Genomic DNA, 15,406 nt, shown 5'->3' with positions numbered 1-15,406 from the left:
GTACACGTGGTGTGCACGTTACGGAGTGTGATTATACGCATACAATCATGTTCAATCGTACCAACTCATCTGGGCCACTTTTATTTGCCCCATCCTGTATGCGCCGACGCCACCCGGTGGCTGAGTGCTGTCGTGATTGAAATCGGGTGCGAACCTGAGAGGAATCGCGAATCATTTGTCGTGTGTCAGGAGTGAGGTGCACCTCCGGGCTGTAGAGGGGTTGGTCGCGGGGGGCGCTCGTATCATTCTCCATTAGCAGCGTCCCGGACGTTGACGTATGATCGCTCTAAGGGGCGCGCCGCGTCGCCGCTGTTATCTGTTAAGCCAGGTGCGCGTGGGGGCGCACGAGGATATGTAACATCGTCGAGAGGATCTTCGCCGTTTGCAGCCTGCGGTTGGAGCCCCTACACCGCACTCACACTTTTACAGAAAGCCGCTGTTGCATCGCAGGAGATAACAGTGACTTTATTTTATAATTCTACGAACAAAACCCATTCTACATCAATTTTTTTAAATTTTATTTGCCGGTTTTGTTAGAACGTTGCTTCCGGGACGGCGAGTTACACCGGTTTCGGGTCGAACCCGCTCGGAGCATCAACGACGAGGACGGTGAATCGGCAGTGCTGGCGGTTTTCCACATCCCACTAGGTGAATACTGGACTGCAACCACGATCCGCCTCAGTGCTTGGTTCGAAAACATTCTCACGCTTTCACGTTGATTAACACTAGACGCACACAGATTGGGTACACAAATTTCGTCCAGGGGGAGGGGGGGGGGCGAGCATTCGACAGTATAATACATGAGAGAAATATATAAGTAAATTAACTAGATTACCTAAAATATCGGACGGGCAACCCTTCCCCCCTCCCACGCCGTTGGCTGAGAAATCATTAAAAGCTCCGCGATTACACAATGTGATCAAAAGTATCCGGACACCCCCAAAAACATACGTTTTTCGTATTAGGTGCATTGTGCTGCCAGGTACGCCGTTTCAGCGACCTCTGTAGACATTAGACACCGTGAGAGAGCGAACGTGGTCTAGTGACTGGGTTTCACTTGGGTCATACGTCTGTACGCCAGATTTCCGCACTCCTAAACATCCCTAAGTCTACTGTTTCCGATGTGATAGTGAAGTGGAAACATGAATGGACACGTACAGCACAAAAGCGTACAGGCCGACCTCGTCTGTTGACTGACAGATACCGCTGACAATTGAAGAGGTTCGTAATGTGTAATAGGCAGACATCTATCCAGATCATCACACAGGAATTCCAAACTGCATCACGATCCACTGCAAGTAGGCGGGAGATGAGAAAACTTGGATTTCATGGTCGAGCGGCTGCTCATAAGCCACACATCACGCCGGCAAATGCCAAACGACGCCTCGCTTGGTGTAAGGTGCGTAAACATTGGACAACTGAACAGTGGAAAAATGTTGTGTGGAGTGATGAATCACGGTGCACGATGTAGTGAGCCGATGGCAGGGTGGGGGTATGGCGAATGCCCGAGGAACGTCATCGCCAGCGCGTGTAATGCCAACAGTAAAATTAGGAGGCGGTTGGTGTTAAGGTGTCGTCGTGTTTTTCATGGAGGGGGCTTGCACCCCTTGTTGTTTTGCGTGACACTTATCACAGCACATGCCTACATTGATGGTTTAAACACCTTCTTGCTTCCCACTGTTAAAGAGCAATTAGGGGATGGCGATTGCATCTTTCAACACGATCGACCACCTGCTCATAATGCACGGCCTGTGGCGGAGTGGTTACACGACAGTAACATCCCTTAATGGATTTGCCTGCACAGAGTCCTGATCTGAATCCTATAGAACACCTTTGGGATGTTTTGGGACGCCGACTTCGTGCCAGGCCTTCCCGACCGACATCGATACCTCTCCTCAGTGTAGCACTCCGTGAAGAATGGGCTGCCATTCCCCAAGAAACCTTTCAGCACCTGATTGAACGTATGCCTGCGAGAGTGGAAACTGTCACCAAGGCTAAGGGTGGGCCAACACCATGTAGATTTCCAGCATTACCGTTGGAGGTCGACACGAACTTGTAAGTCATTGTCAGCCAGGTGTCCGGATACTTTTGATCACACAGTGTATGTGAAGGTCTGACACGTATTTGTAGTTATCATCTTGGTAATTCATGTGCGTATGTGGTTCTGGTACATCTGTTACAAACACAAAAATACGAATGAAATATGCGTAGCGATATAAAGGATGAAGCTACACCATTTTATAGTATCGTAGTTATGTAACAAAGGTTACCTAAGATACCTACTTTCACTACAATCATAACCAAACTTCTTAATTTGGTTTTAATAATGATTGTAATATAATACAATGGAAGACAAAAACTTAAACCAATATGAAATATAGCAGCTAGTAGGATATTTGTCATTGTGCCATGTGCATGGAGGTACGTTCAAAAGTATGCGGACACGTAGTAGTGTACAATAATATGGATTGTGCCCTCCCTTCAATTTTAATACGGCTTGAACTCCTTTGGTCACTGTTAATGAGGTGTCTGTATTTCTGTCAGCCCACTCGTTATCAAAAGCCGAAAGCAGAGAAGTTAGTTATGTTGAAACCTGGGATCTGGAGCGAAGTCACGTTCAAACTCATCTCAAAGATGTTCTATTGAGTTCAGGTCAAGCCAGACACTGGGTGGGCCGATCTACACTCCTGGAAATTGAAATAAGAACACCGTGAATTCATTGTCCCAGGAAGGGGAAACTTTATTGACACATTCCTGGGGTCAGATACATCACATGATCACACTGACAGAACCACAGGCACATAGACACAGGCAACAGAGCATGCACAATGTCGCCACTAGTACACTGTATATCCACCTTTCGCAGCAATGCAGGCTGCTATTCTCCCATGGAGACGATCGTAGAGATGCTGGATGTAGTCCTGTGGAACGGCTTGCCATGCCATTTCCACCTGGCGCCTCAGTTGGACCAGCGTTCGTGCTGGACGTGCAGACCGCGTGAGACGACGCTTCATCCAGTCCCAAACATGCTCAATGGGGGACAGATCCGGAGATCTTGCTGGCCAGGGTAGTTGACTTACACCTTCTAGAGCACGTTGGGTGACACGGGATACATGCGGACGTGCATTGTCCTGTTGGAACAGCAAGTTCCGTTGCCGGTCTAGGAATGGTAGAACGATGGGTTCGATGACGGTTTGGATGTACTGTGCACTATTCAGTGTCCCCTCGACGATCACCAGAGGTGTACGGCCAGTGTAGGAGATCGCTCCCCACACCATGATGCCGGGTGTTGGCCCTGTGTGCCTCGGTCGTATGCAGTCCTGATTGTGGCGCTCACCTGCACGGCGCCAAACACGCATACGACCATCATTGGCACCAAGGCAGAAGCGACTCTCATCGCTGAAGACGATACGTCTCCATTCGTCCCTCCATTCACGCCTGTCGCGTCACCACTGGAGGCGGGCTGCACGATGTTGGGGCGTGAGCGGAAGACGGCCTAACGGTGTGCGGGACCGTAGCCCAGCTTCATGAAGACGGTTGCGAATGGTCCTCGCCGATACCCCAGGAGCAACAGTGTCCCTAATTTGCTGGGAAGTGGCGGTGCGGTCCCCTACGGCACTGCGTAGGACCCTACGGTCTTGGCGTGCATCCGTGCGTCACTGCGGTCCGGTCCCAGGTCGACGGGCACGTGCACCTTCCGCCGACCACTGGCGACAACATCGATGTACTGTGGAGACCTCACGCCCCACGTGTTGAGCAATTCGGCGGTACGTCCATCCGGCCTCCCGCATGCCCACTATACGCCCTCGCTCAAAGTCCGTCAACTGCACATACGGTTCACGTCCACGCTGTCGCGGCATGTAACCAGTGTTAAAGACTGCGATGGAGCTCCGTATGCCACGGCAAACTGGCTGACACTGACGGCGGCGGTGCACAAATGCTGCGCAGCTAGCGCCATTCGACGGCCAACAAGCTGTGCCGTGCGTGTGATCATTGCTTGTACAGCCCTCTCGCAGTGTCCGGAGCAAGTATGGTGGGTCTGACACACCGGTGTCAGTGTGTTCTTTTTTCCATTTCCAGGAGTGTATTTTAAGGAGGTTGCTGTCCACCGTCCACTGTCTCGAAGAGGATGGTTTATGACGGAGTGCACTGTCTTGCTGATACAATCGGTCATCAACTCCGAACTGTTCCTCTGCTGTACACAGTATACAGTTCTGTAAAGTGTGTTCATATTACTCTGTATTTTGCGTTTTCTTAAGCGCAGCAAGGGGACCACTCCCTAACTACGAAAAATAACCCCATACCTTAAAACCACCTCCTCTGTACTTCACTATTGGCACTAGATGTGACGACAGGAACGTTCTCCGGCCATTCGTCAAACCCAGTCCCTTCCATGGGATTGCCACAGGGTACAGCTTGATTCATAACCACAGGTATCATACTCTGCAGCCATCCACCCTGGTGGGCCCTCATTTGTGAGTAATTGATGAAAAATAATTAGGAATTTTGTGTGACACTCAATAGCGTTAACAAAGTTATGTGACGTAATCTCGTTGCATGGTGTAGTCGATGGGATAGTAATAACACATATAGGAAGTGATGGGTCTGAATTTCGTCGTGTACAACAACTTTTTTAAAGTTTTAAATTCTTATCGAACATTTTATTCGATTAATCGGTTTGAATGTAATTTTTTATTTATATTCCTTTGTTATATCATTTTAATCGTTATATCAACTTCATTTGCTCTCGTTCTTTTTCCTCTCATTTTATTTCCACATGAAATCTTTGTTCATGTGCTTTTAATTAATTTTGTGTGTTAATTTCGACTTACTTTATTTTGTTTTGTCATTGTGTTTCTTCGTCCAGGTTACTGCTTTCATTATATCTATTTCTCATTTTGCTCGAATTTCGTTTTACTTTTAAACATGTCTTTCATTTAAATTTTCATCTACGCTCTTTTGTCCATAGTGCAATAGGAATTTAGGCTATGTTTCAAACGTTTGTATGACGATTACATACGGAAAAAATTGCACACTTGGCAACGAAAAATACATCTTTCACACCATTGCACAGTCAATGTAAATAGATGATTTCGTGTTTTGTTTTTTAAGTCGTGGATCAGTATGTTCAAAAACTTGAATGTTATAGTAGATAATAATTAAATTCACATTCAGAAAAATTCCGAGTCGAAAAGAATGATATAAAGAAAAAAATGAAACAAATGGTGATTGAAATGATGCGACAAAGGAATATAAATAAAAAATTACATTTAAAACAATTAATTGCAGTAAACAAATGATCATTGTCAACTGGACAAAAATTTAAAAATAAAAAAAATACTTTACCTGATGAGATTTGAAACTGCAACCTCACCAGGTATATTTGGTTTCAAAAGTCGAGCCCACTGCTAGGGACCTCTTCTTGTGAGTGGAGCTCAGTCGTTCGTGGTATTATAGCGAAATATCCGCCCACTACCTCTTGCATAACGTCATCAATAGCCAGTGTAGAGCGCTGTTGTTATAATCTGCGATAACTGCTCGTATATGTATATTCGCGTTGAACTCACGAGGGCTTAAGTCAGGGAAGTGCAGTAGGTGGTATAGCACTTAGCAGCCCCATTAGTCAAACAAATCAATAACAGCTTGCATTGTACGTGCTTGAGCATTGTGCTGAAAAATGATGGTCAGGTCCTGCAGAAAGTGTCATCACTTCTGTCTCTAAGCTGGTCGTAGGTTGTGTTCCAAAAATGAACAGCATAGAGATAGAAGTGATGACACTTTCTGCAGGACCTGATCATCATTTTGCAGGACAATGCTCTAGTACGTACAGTGAAAGCTGTTACTGATTTGTTTGACTGATGGGGCTGCTAAGTGCTTTACCACCTACTGCATTCCTCTGACTTAAGCCCTCGTGAGTTCAACTCGATTTCTAAACTGAAGGTAACACTCCACGGCATTCGCTACAAATTCGTCGGGCAAGAGACCGCCCCGCTCGAACTGTCAACACAACTGGCACTGCTAAATGTATCCTAAGACTTCCACATCGCTGGCAACGGGTTATATAGAATGCTGGTGACTCTTTGAAGCTCAGTAAAACTTTGAAGCTCATATCTATTTTGTGCGAGCTGTAAATAAATAGTCGCCACTGGTAAAGTTCCAATCCTCGTATAAATACAGTAAATCTAAAGCAGCGATGTCAACCTGGTCCTGCTACCCACTTGTGGGCGTTCATTTTATTGTGGGCGGTAGGCGATATGTGTTTTGAAAACATTTTCATTATGTTTTTATAAAATTTTGACAAATTAAAAGTTTTATATTATTATTATTATTATTATTATTATTATTATTATTATACACGTAATAGACCCTTTGTGGAACTCGTGAAGCTTCTACAGTTCTTCTGCGGTTTTTCCATGAGACTTTCATTTCCTCGCTCATGGCTTTCTTCCTTTCATCCGTCCACTTTGTACCGGTCTTTTTGGCTCTTGTCTCTGGCAGAACATCCCACTTGTCTATTTTGCTTCTATAGATGTTTCGGTCTTCAGTGTCCTGAACGGTGAGTTGATCATCAGTAAGGTCTCTTCGTACTTGTTCGGCCCATGTCATACCTGTAAGGTTTTCAGTGGCTGTGGGTATCTGGCGTGTGAGTGTATCTCAGGCTGCCTGTGTATGTGTCCATAGAATATAAGGCACCTTTTTCTAATGTCAGCGTCAATATTTGAAATTTCCTCTGTAGTTTTGTTGGTTTACAGTCTATACCCAGCTTCAGTTTTTTGTGGTCCAAGGATTTTCCTAATGATCTTTCGTTCCTTTTGTAGATTTTGTGTAGCATCTTGTTATAGAGTGACAAGATCTGTGCTCCGTATTGCACCTCTGGTTTAATTACAGTGCTGCAGTGCCTGATTTTTGTATGCATGGACATGCACTTTTTGTTGTAAAGTTGGTGTGTTCGTCCGTAGGTTCTCTTTAGTTTCTGTGCTCGAGTTTCTTGAGATTTTTTTTCTAGTCCAGTGGATTCCAAAATTTCCCCCAGGCCTTTAAAATGTTTTAACTTGCTGTAACTCTGCTTTGTTATGAAGTAAAGTTTCTTCCCTACCTTTTTACTGCTGCTGTGGAACTGGTGGGCGGTTCGAAAATTTCACTTGGTGTATGCGTACGTGGGGACAGTGTTTGCGAAGCAATCGCCGACGTAGTGTAACTGAGGCGGAATAAGGGGAGCCAGCCCGCATTCGCCGAGGTAAATGGAAAACCGCTTTAAAAACCATCCACTGGGTGGCCGGCACACCGGACCTCGACATTAATCCGTCGGGCGGATTCGTGCTGGGGACCGGCACGACTTTACGCTCGGGAAGCAGCGTGTTAGACCGTGCGGCCAGACGGACGGGCTTACTAAGAGTAAATTAGCCTGCGCTAAAACGGCGCATAACAAGCTCCATTGTCGCTGTTGGTGTCTGGGTTCAGTTGTGCCATTCTCAGAAACACTGTCATTAGTTTTGCCCATTGTAGAGTATCCAGGATACCGCTGGTAAACACTTTCGCAATTTGTTATTTACTTTGTCAGCCACATGAGTAAAAGCTCTACACAACTCATTATACTCATGTTGTACAGTATCAAGAGCGTCACATAGCTAGATACCAGCAGCTTCCAGTCGTGTGATGTCTTTTGATACCGCTGAAAAGTTGGATTTCATGAACGCCGATTTCCAAACAAGGTATCTGTAAAGATCTCTTTCACAGTTTTGACACCACTTGATTCATCGCTATCAAGCTCATAATATACTGTCTTTATTTTGGTGTAGTTGGTGCAGTAATACTCACCAGCATTAAGTTAAGAACCCCATTTATAATTGCGTAGGCTTCCGCGGCCAGAGTCAGTCGACATAAAAGTTTTCTGGGTATAGTACCGCGTCATAATGTATAAACTACTGCTGCTGGAGAAAAGCCAACGTTTCGGCCACGATTGCAGCGGCCTCCTTCTGGGGTCTAATGGTCAAAGACCAGAAGAAGGCCGCTGCAATCGTGGCCGAAACGTTGGCTTTTCTCCAGCAGCAGTAGTTTATACATTATGACGCGGTACTATACCCAGAAAACTTTTATGTCGAAGAACCCCATTGTCTCAGAACTGGCTGAGGGGGAAGGGGCAGTGGGAGTGCTTGTTGTTTGAATTTCTGCACCCGTAGCGGAGCTTTCACATAGATTTTCTTGCGACAGGAAATTAATTTGTCCACATCAGGGTAATTTAATCGCACCTCTCTGCAATTCTGTGCAAGGCAAGTGACGTACTCCATACTGTGTAGAGAATCTGAAGCCCTTTGGCTGCTTTAGCCATGTATGTAGCACGAGGTGTTACTAACAGCAAAACATTGTCTCTGTTCGCACCATCCTGCCACATAGATTCGTAGAGTTGTCAAACAAAATGGCAGTTGTCAGAGTTGTTTCCTCTCTCGGGAGCTTCACATGTCAGCAGGAACATTTCTTGCGACTCGTCAACTGTTAGAACTCCAACAACAACATTTGCAACATAACGCCCATCCCCCTCGATCGTTTCGTGTATGTACACCCAGACCTTTTTTTTCACCAATACGCCGGCCGCGGTGGTCTAGCGGTTCTAGGCGCTTCAGTCCGGAACCGCGCGAGTGCTACTGTCGCGGGGTTCGAATCCTGCTTCGGGCTTGGATGTGTGTGATGTCCTTAGGTTAGTTAGGTTTAAGTAGTTCTAAGTTCTAGGGGACTGATGGCCTCAGATGTTAAATCCCATAGTGCTCAGAGCCATTTCACCAATACTATTTTGTACTTTGTTCTTTAAAAAATCGAGTTAGCCAACATTGCTAGCAATTCTTTTTATTACTATGACCAGTTTCGACAGATCTTCGCTGTCATTATCCTATCTTGTAACATTATTAATTGTACATGTTTGTTACAATAGATGTTGCATCAAATATAACGTGAGTGGGAACATCTGCATGTCACAAATAAAATAACGCACAATTAAAACATACAACATGTTGTGCTGATGTCCCAGCATACACCAACCGTCTGACACCAGAATGTCGAAACCTGTCATACTAATAAAAAGAAATACTATCTATCTTATCTATCATTATCATGATTCTTCAACTTTCAGATTCCCCCCCCCCCCCCAACTGACGCAGTGTCAAATATAAAAAAATTCGTATTTTGTTGAGCTCCTCCTCGTACCACGGTGCTAAATAGTTCTTTCTCGGTGTAGATTCATCTGAAACTAGATGTGCTGTATACTTGTCAAAGAACTGTCTGCAGCATGGATTCTTCAACTCTCCAATTGGATGTTGCAAGACACTATCACCTATACACATCTATGAAGAATGAATCCACTATTGAAGATGGAGCTGACTGCTCAATTAACACCGTTTCTCTGATGTAATTTTCAGCACTTCTTTACACACAGCTACTATGTTGGTGGTGTTACACCGTTGTTACACATTAAAGCGCTTTTCTGCACTAACTTTCACTTCACATAGTTTACAAAATAATATTTCCCCGACAATGCTGAAGAACTTCTCTTCAAAATTACGATCAAAACTCCGCAACTTCATTGTTGTTGGAGCACGTTACTTTCGGCATGATGAACCAGTTTGAGTTTGTATTCTAACTGAATATTGTGATTACGTGTTCCATCTTCATTACGTCGGAAACCGCCCTTTTTGGATTTTGTCGGCCCCTCGCAACAGTGTCTTAAACCAGGGAACTGATTTGTGTGTTATGTTGCTTATCTATTGAACTATAGTCCTGATAAAGCTTAGCATTAATTGTAATGTTTATTTGTAACAGTACCACGTGAAACATTGTCATGTGAGCAACATTTTCATGTTTTTATCCTCGTATCCTTAAACACACCACAAGTATATTTATTTTTGACACTAGTTGGCCGAAGTGTGGTCTGTAATATGACCTATTGTGATGAAAGACGGGTAGGGCCAATGAGAATGGCTACTACTGACGTAAAGGCCAATTATTATGTGATCACTGAGGTTCTTAATATGTGATTTGGACTCCCAAAATTGATGGGTCTTCTTGGACGCTCCTGTAACGTAGAAACCAAGCTATGGCGTTTCATGAGGTTGATAGTTTCCGACAGTTTTTATCTTGCGAAGACGAAAGCAGAGCTCCGTAGGGACAGGCAGTGTTACTTTTGGGGTGTGAAGTAGCGTCAGACTGCTGAAAAAGATAATTGAAGACTGAATTTTAATCTATGCTTAAATGCCATTTTGGTGCAGCCTTGTATAATGATAACTATTGTCGCAGTTGTGATGGTGCAAGCTAGTCTTGCGATACAGCTAATGCTGGGATTAACTCTTCGCCGTCAGCCACCAGTTAGATGACATGGCTAATAGAGATTTGGCCGACGTAATGTATCTGACCTGGTTTGATAAAGTGGAAATAAATTATATTATCGACATGGAAATTGAAATGTTTGTTTTTGTCTTTCTGTTGTGATTTGAATGCGAAGTTAAACTGTTGGTCCCCTTCAAAAAGTTGTGTAAGTCCTTTATGATGAAGGAAAGGAAAGGCGAATCACTTTGAATAGGAAGATGCACTGTATATTTTTTTTTTCGAAACCAACCTTCATTCAGTAAATAGTTTTTTTGTGAGTCCCTGAACTATTATGCCGAGATTTTTCCATTCTGAGACTACAGAAATATTGCAAGGAAGTAGTTTTGAATCCGTGAGGAGAGTTCCCCCGTAAGGAGAGTGATCGCAGTGAATGATATCTGCCTCAGAGTTAGGATATTTTAGTTTATCTGAGTACAGCGAGCACAGGACATAAGTCTTTGATACAGCACTTTTGGGAAACTAATCTTGTCTCGCTGATGAGAACGGAGCTAGCGACCCTAAACAATTTGACTGGTGTAGGAGTGTAGGAAGTTGTTGAGGTGCTCGTAGTAAATCTTTACTTCACTGATCGGCGCGTAACTACTATCTTCAGCTAAATCTCTTCACCCCGAATTATTGTGGTGGATGAGGAGATTGTGGTGGTGGTGGTGGTGGTTGTAAGGGGGGGGGGGGAAGAATTAACAGAATCGGATGCGGGGTGAAATCGATTGAAACAACAGGACATAAAACCAAATGGGAACTACAAACGAACACAATACACAAAATTTTAAATAAACACTTGCCTAAGGAATGTTATAGAAATGGCACAGAATACAGAAAAAAACAATACACTATATCTGCTGATAAAATCCGTATCGAATTGCAGGATAAAACATTTAAGAAGATTACTATGGTTACGTGATCAGTTAATAATAATAATAATAATAATAATAATAATAATAATAATAATGGATTACTCAACCACTCTGCAACATGCTGAAGTCTCCCTCTCAATGTTTTGTGAAGGAATGCAGACATCACAAATTGCTTAATATCCCTGACACACCCATTGAAGATTAAAGTAATGGCCAGACACAGAGCAGCCATCGGGTGTAGTTAGGCACCAGCGGCTCGTGCAGCTGTGGTCTGAAGAACTCTTTGTGGCTACTCTGAATATAACTTGAACCTCTATATAACGTGAGCGAACGCTCGCAGGGTTTTTATCATATCGCATCATAAAGAAATGCTGATGGATGTGTAAAATGTGTACTTTTTGTATACTGAATGGAAACTTTAAATGATAAAAGTACTGATAGTAACTGATTGCAGTATTAGTGGTGAACTTAAGGGACACGTCATGAACATATGGGACACGTCACAGGATATAAGTTAAAGTATATACCATAGGAATGTTACTAAGAAGCGACATATTGTGAAAGGTTCACGTAAAATCAGTATTAGGGATGGCTAATGCACGGCTTAGATTTGTTGGTATGGTTCTGGGGAAATACTGTATGGATCATCTGCAATAGAAATCGCCGAAAGACTTTATTGTGACCAATTGTAAAGCAGAGCTTGGAGTCGTTGTTAAGTAGATGCGACAAAAGAAATGGAACATATTCGAAGACGCGCTGTTAGTATTGTAACAGGGTGGTGTAGCCCATACGAAAGGCAATAAAAATTCTGGAGGAACTTGAATGGAGATCCCTGGAAAAGTGACGACGTAGTTGTCGTGAAATCATGTTGGGTAAATTTAGGGAACACCTTTTTCAGGAAGACAGATGAGTTCTCTCATTCACTTTTACCAGTTGTAGTGACTTCAAGCGCAGGCTTTGCAGTTGTGTGAGTCAATATCTTCAGTACAATCTTTCACCTGTTTGGAAATTTCCAAATGTATCTGTGTGCGCCTATCTGTCCTTTTTTCAGAACAGACAGTTCCAAGGTACCGCAGTCAGAGGGCATGTGTCTCTGCCTGGGAAACTCCGGATAAGCAAATACGTTGTACATCTTGCATTTTTTTAAAAATGAAGGTGATTTTAAGTGTCAAATACCTTGTTTTCTGTATTATCCTTTGAGTGGAACCAAGGGAAGGGCAGTGAGTCCTGAGAGCTTCATTGTACATACCTTTACAGGCCAAGATACTTACCAACAGCTTGTTGCAGAATTCTAGAACATATGCGCAGTTCGACTATAATAAATTTCCTACATACCAAAAAGCTTATGTCTACAAATCCGCACGGTTTTAGAAAGCATCGCTCGTGTGAAACTCAGCTTGCCATTTTCCCACTATGGATGAAAGGCAGCCGGCAGATCCCATATTTTTAGATTTCCGAAAAGAATTTGACACGGTACGTCACTACAGACTGTCACGTAGGTACGAGCACACGGAATAGGTTCTCAGATATGTGAGTGGCTCGAAGACTTCTTAAGCTATTGAACCCAGTATGTTGTCCTCGACGGCGAGTATTCATTAGAGACGAGGGTATCGTGAGGAGTGCCCCAGAGGGGTGTGATGGGACCGCTATTATTTTATATATGCATAAACGATCTCGCGGAGAGGGTGAGTCGCAATGTGCGGTTATTTGCTGCTGATGCTGTGGTGCATGGGAAGGCGTTGAACATGCTTGGCTCTACGTTGATAGGGGATGACTAGAGAAAATTTTTAGTTGTTGTTATGAATGGTAGTTGGCTCTAATTGTAGAAAAATGTAAGTTAATGCGGATGAGTGGGACAAACAGACTCGTTATGTTCGGACAGAGCATTAGTAGTATCGTGCTTGACACTGTCAAGTCTATAAATGTACTGTCACGTCTATCAGTGTTTGGGCATAACGCTGGAAAGAGATATGAAATGGGACGAGCATGTGAGGATTATGGCAGGGAAGGCCAATGGTCGACTTCGGTTTATGGGGAAAATTTTAGAAAAATGTCGTTGAACTGTAAAGGAAACAGCATGTAGAACGCTAGTGGAGCCGTTGTTAAGCACCGTTCGAATGTTTCCGATGTGCACCCCGTCGGGTTGAAGGAATACATCGAAGCAGCTCGGAAGGGGCTACTGGTAGGTTCGAACAACACGCAAGAGTTACAGGGATCGTTCGGGAACTAGAATGGGAGTCCTTGGAGGAAAAGGCGACATTCTTTTCGAGGAACGCTATTGAGAAAATTTAGAGAACTGGCATTTGAAGCTGAACTATCCTACTGCCGCCAAAGTAGATTTTGCGTATGGATGATGAAGCTAAGATAGGAAAAATTAGGGCTCATACGGCGGTATATAGATAGTGTTTTTTTTTTCTTCGTTTGCAAGTGGTACAGGAAAGGAAATGGAATAGTAGTGGTACAGGGTACCCACCGCCACGCACCATACAACAGTTTCGAACAAAGGCTGTGCGACTGCTATGCTGCCTTGTTCGAATTTATCGCATAGTGATCGTGATAATGAAATCAGACACATTGAGGCAACTACAGAGGCATATCGATAGTCATTCTCTCTCGTTTAATACGGTCGTGGAATAGGACAAGGAGTCGCGAATATTAGCACGATGTATCCTCTGCCACGCACTCTTCAGTGACTTGCGAAGTATAGATGTAGAGCTCGCAGATTTTTTGAATGCCTTATTTAATAGAGGCTTTCTATTCATCTTTCGCGACAGACGGCGGCCGTCGCCCGAGGAGCGAGGCATTGACCTCCGTCGGCATTGTGTGCGTGTGTATGTACGTGTGGGTGGGTGTTTGCGTAAGGGCGAGCGGCGCGGCGCCGTCGCGTCCAGCCAGCATCACGGCGGCGCCGGCGTCCAGTTTTCAGGGTCGTGGGCGTGTCGGGGGAGGACGTGTCTGCCACGTGCTGGTCCAGCGCGCAGGCGCCGGCGCCGGCGCCCGCCGCCCCAATCAATACGGGGGCGCGAGAGGCGTCCGCCGCGCCGCGCCGCTCCGCCGTCTCGCTTGTTGCTAGCCGGTCGGAGGCGCGCCTAGTCGACGTCCGCCAGCGGCAGAGCCGGCGAGTAGCGCGGGCGGTCGCGAGAGCCGCACGGGCACGTGTCCGCCAACAGAGCGCCTCTTGGGGCAGGTCCGCCGCGCTGCCAGCGGGCCCAGGTACCGCCGCCTAGCCTCGCTCACGTCTCGCCTCGCCTCCTGATCACACTCGCATGCGCTTCTGCTGACCTTCGCCAGAATAGATCGGCGCCACCCCCTTTGGCTGGCGGCGCGAGCAGCGCCCTTTTACTTTCCTCGTCAATAAGCAGGCTCTCTGCTGGCATTCACTTCCCTCGATCGTATATCGCTTTTTTCCCCATCTGACGAGAACGGCAGCGTCGTTTATTCCGATGCTTTACTGCGAGAGGATGGATCCCACTCCGTGGGATTTGTTTCAAATTTTCCATATGTTAAACGTGATGGTTCAGGTGGTACTTGATCTCACTCGACTGCGATGCGAATTTTGGCGGCTTAATTTAAATGTCATCTGCTGTTTGCCTCAGAATAAGATTCAGACCAGACTGCCCAGATTTCGCTGTATGTGACTACGACTACTTCAATTCAGAAAATGATTTGTGGTTCACTGATTGCTGAGTCGATTCCAATGTCATTGTTTGACCAGAAATTGAGAATGCAGCCAACTGCGACGTTGCGGTATTTCGTTTCTCGTGACTCATCCTCTTCGTGCTGCCCATCGAAAATCTCTTCGACCAGAAGTTAAGTCATACCACATCTCTCAGATATTACTCAGTTCAGAACTGTCTAAATTGAATTATGGTTAACTCCCACATTTTTTGTTAGCGTTATCTGTAAATTTGCTTTTACAAGTCGTTCTCACGAAAACGATGTTTGAAAACAGCCGCTACTTTTATTTTGTTTAATCCGTAATAATGACTTAAGCCCGCTAGTCATCGTTGAAGTATACGGCTCGTCTCGTTCTGAAAGAGACGGAATCCGTTAAACAAGAAATTGAGCTGCGCTGAAGTCTAACATTGTCCTGCATCCAGGAATTTATTCGAAACCCCGGTTTGTTTCTTCACATTCGGCAAACTAAGCAATAACGTGTCGCGAATTGACCTTATTTA

The 15,406-nt window shown here is 44.8% G+C and overlaps 1 protein-coding gene across 4 annotated transcripts in view; it reads left to right on the top strand.

The window, feature by feature from the left end:
- Positions 1-15,406, top strand: part of LOC126336662 (serine/threonine-protein kinase 26) — a 703,591-nt gene that overhangs the window by 347,853 nt on the left and 340,332 nt on the right. Inside the window, exon 1 of one of the 4 annotated variants that reach the window (XM_050000606.1) lies at positions 14,148-14,441. The exons of the other annotated variants lie outside the window; for them this stretch is intronic. The gene's annotated coding sequence lies outside the window, so the exon portion shown is untranslated. Of the gene's footprint in view, positions 1-14,147; positions 14,442-15,406 lie in introns of those variants that run through there. 4 annotated transcript variants of the gene reach the window in all.

This window comes from Schistocerca gregaria, chromosome 2, assembly GCF_023897955.1.
Source record: "Schistocerca gregaria isolate iqSchGreg1 chromosome 2, iqSchGreg1.2, whole genome shotgun sequence".
NCBI lineage: Eukaryota > Metazoa > Arthropoda > Insecta > Orthoptera > Acrididae > Schistocerca > Schistocerca gregaria.
The sequence above is the reverse complement of the archived record's forward strand: the minus strand, read 5'-3'. Positions and strand labels throughout refer to the sequence as shown.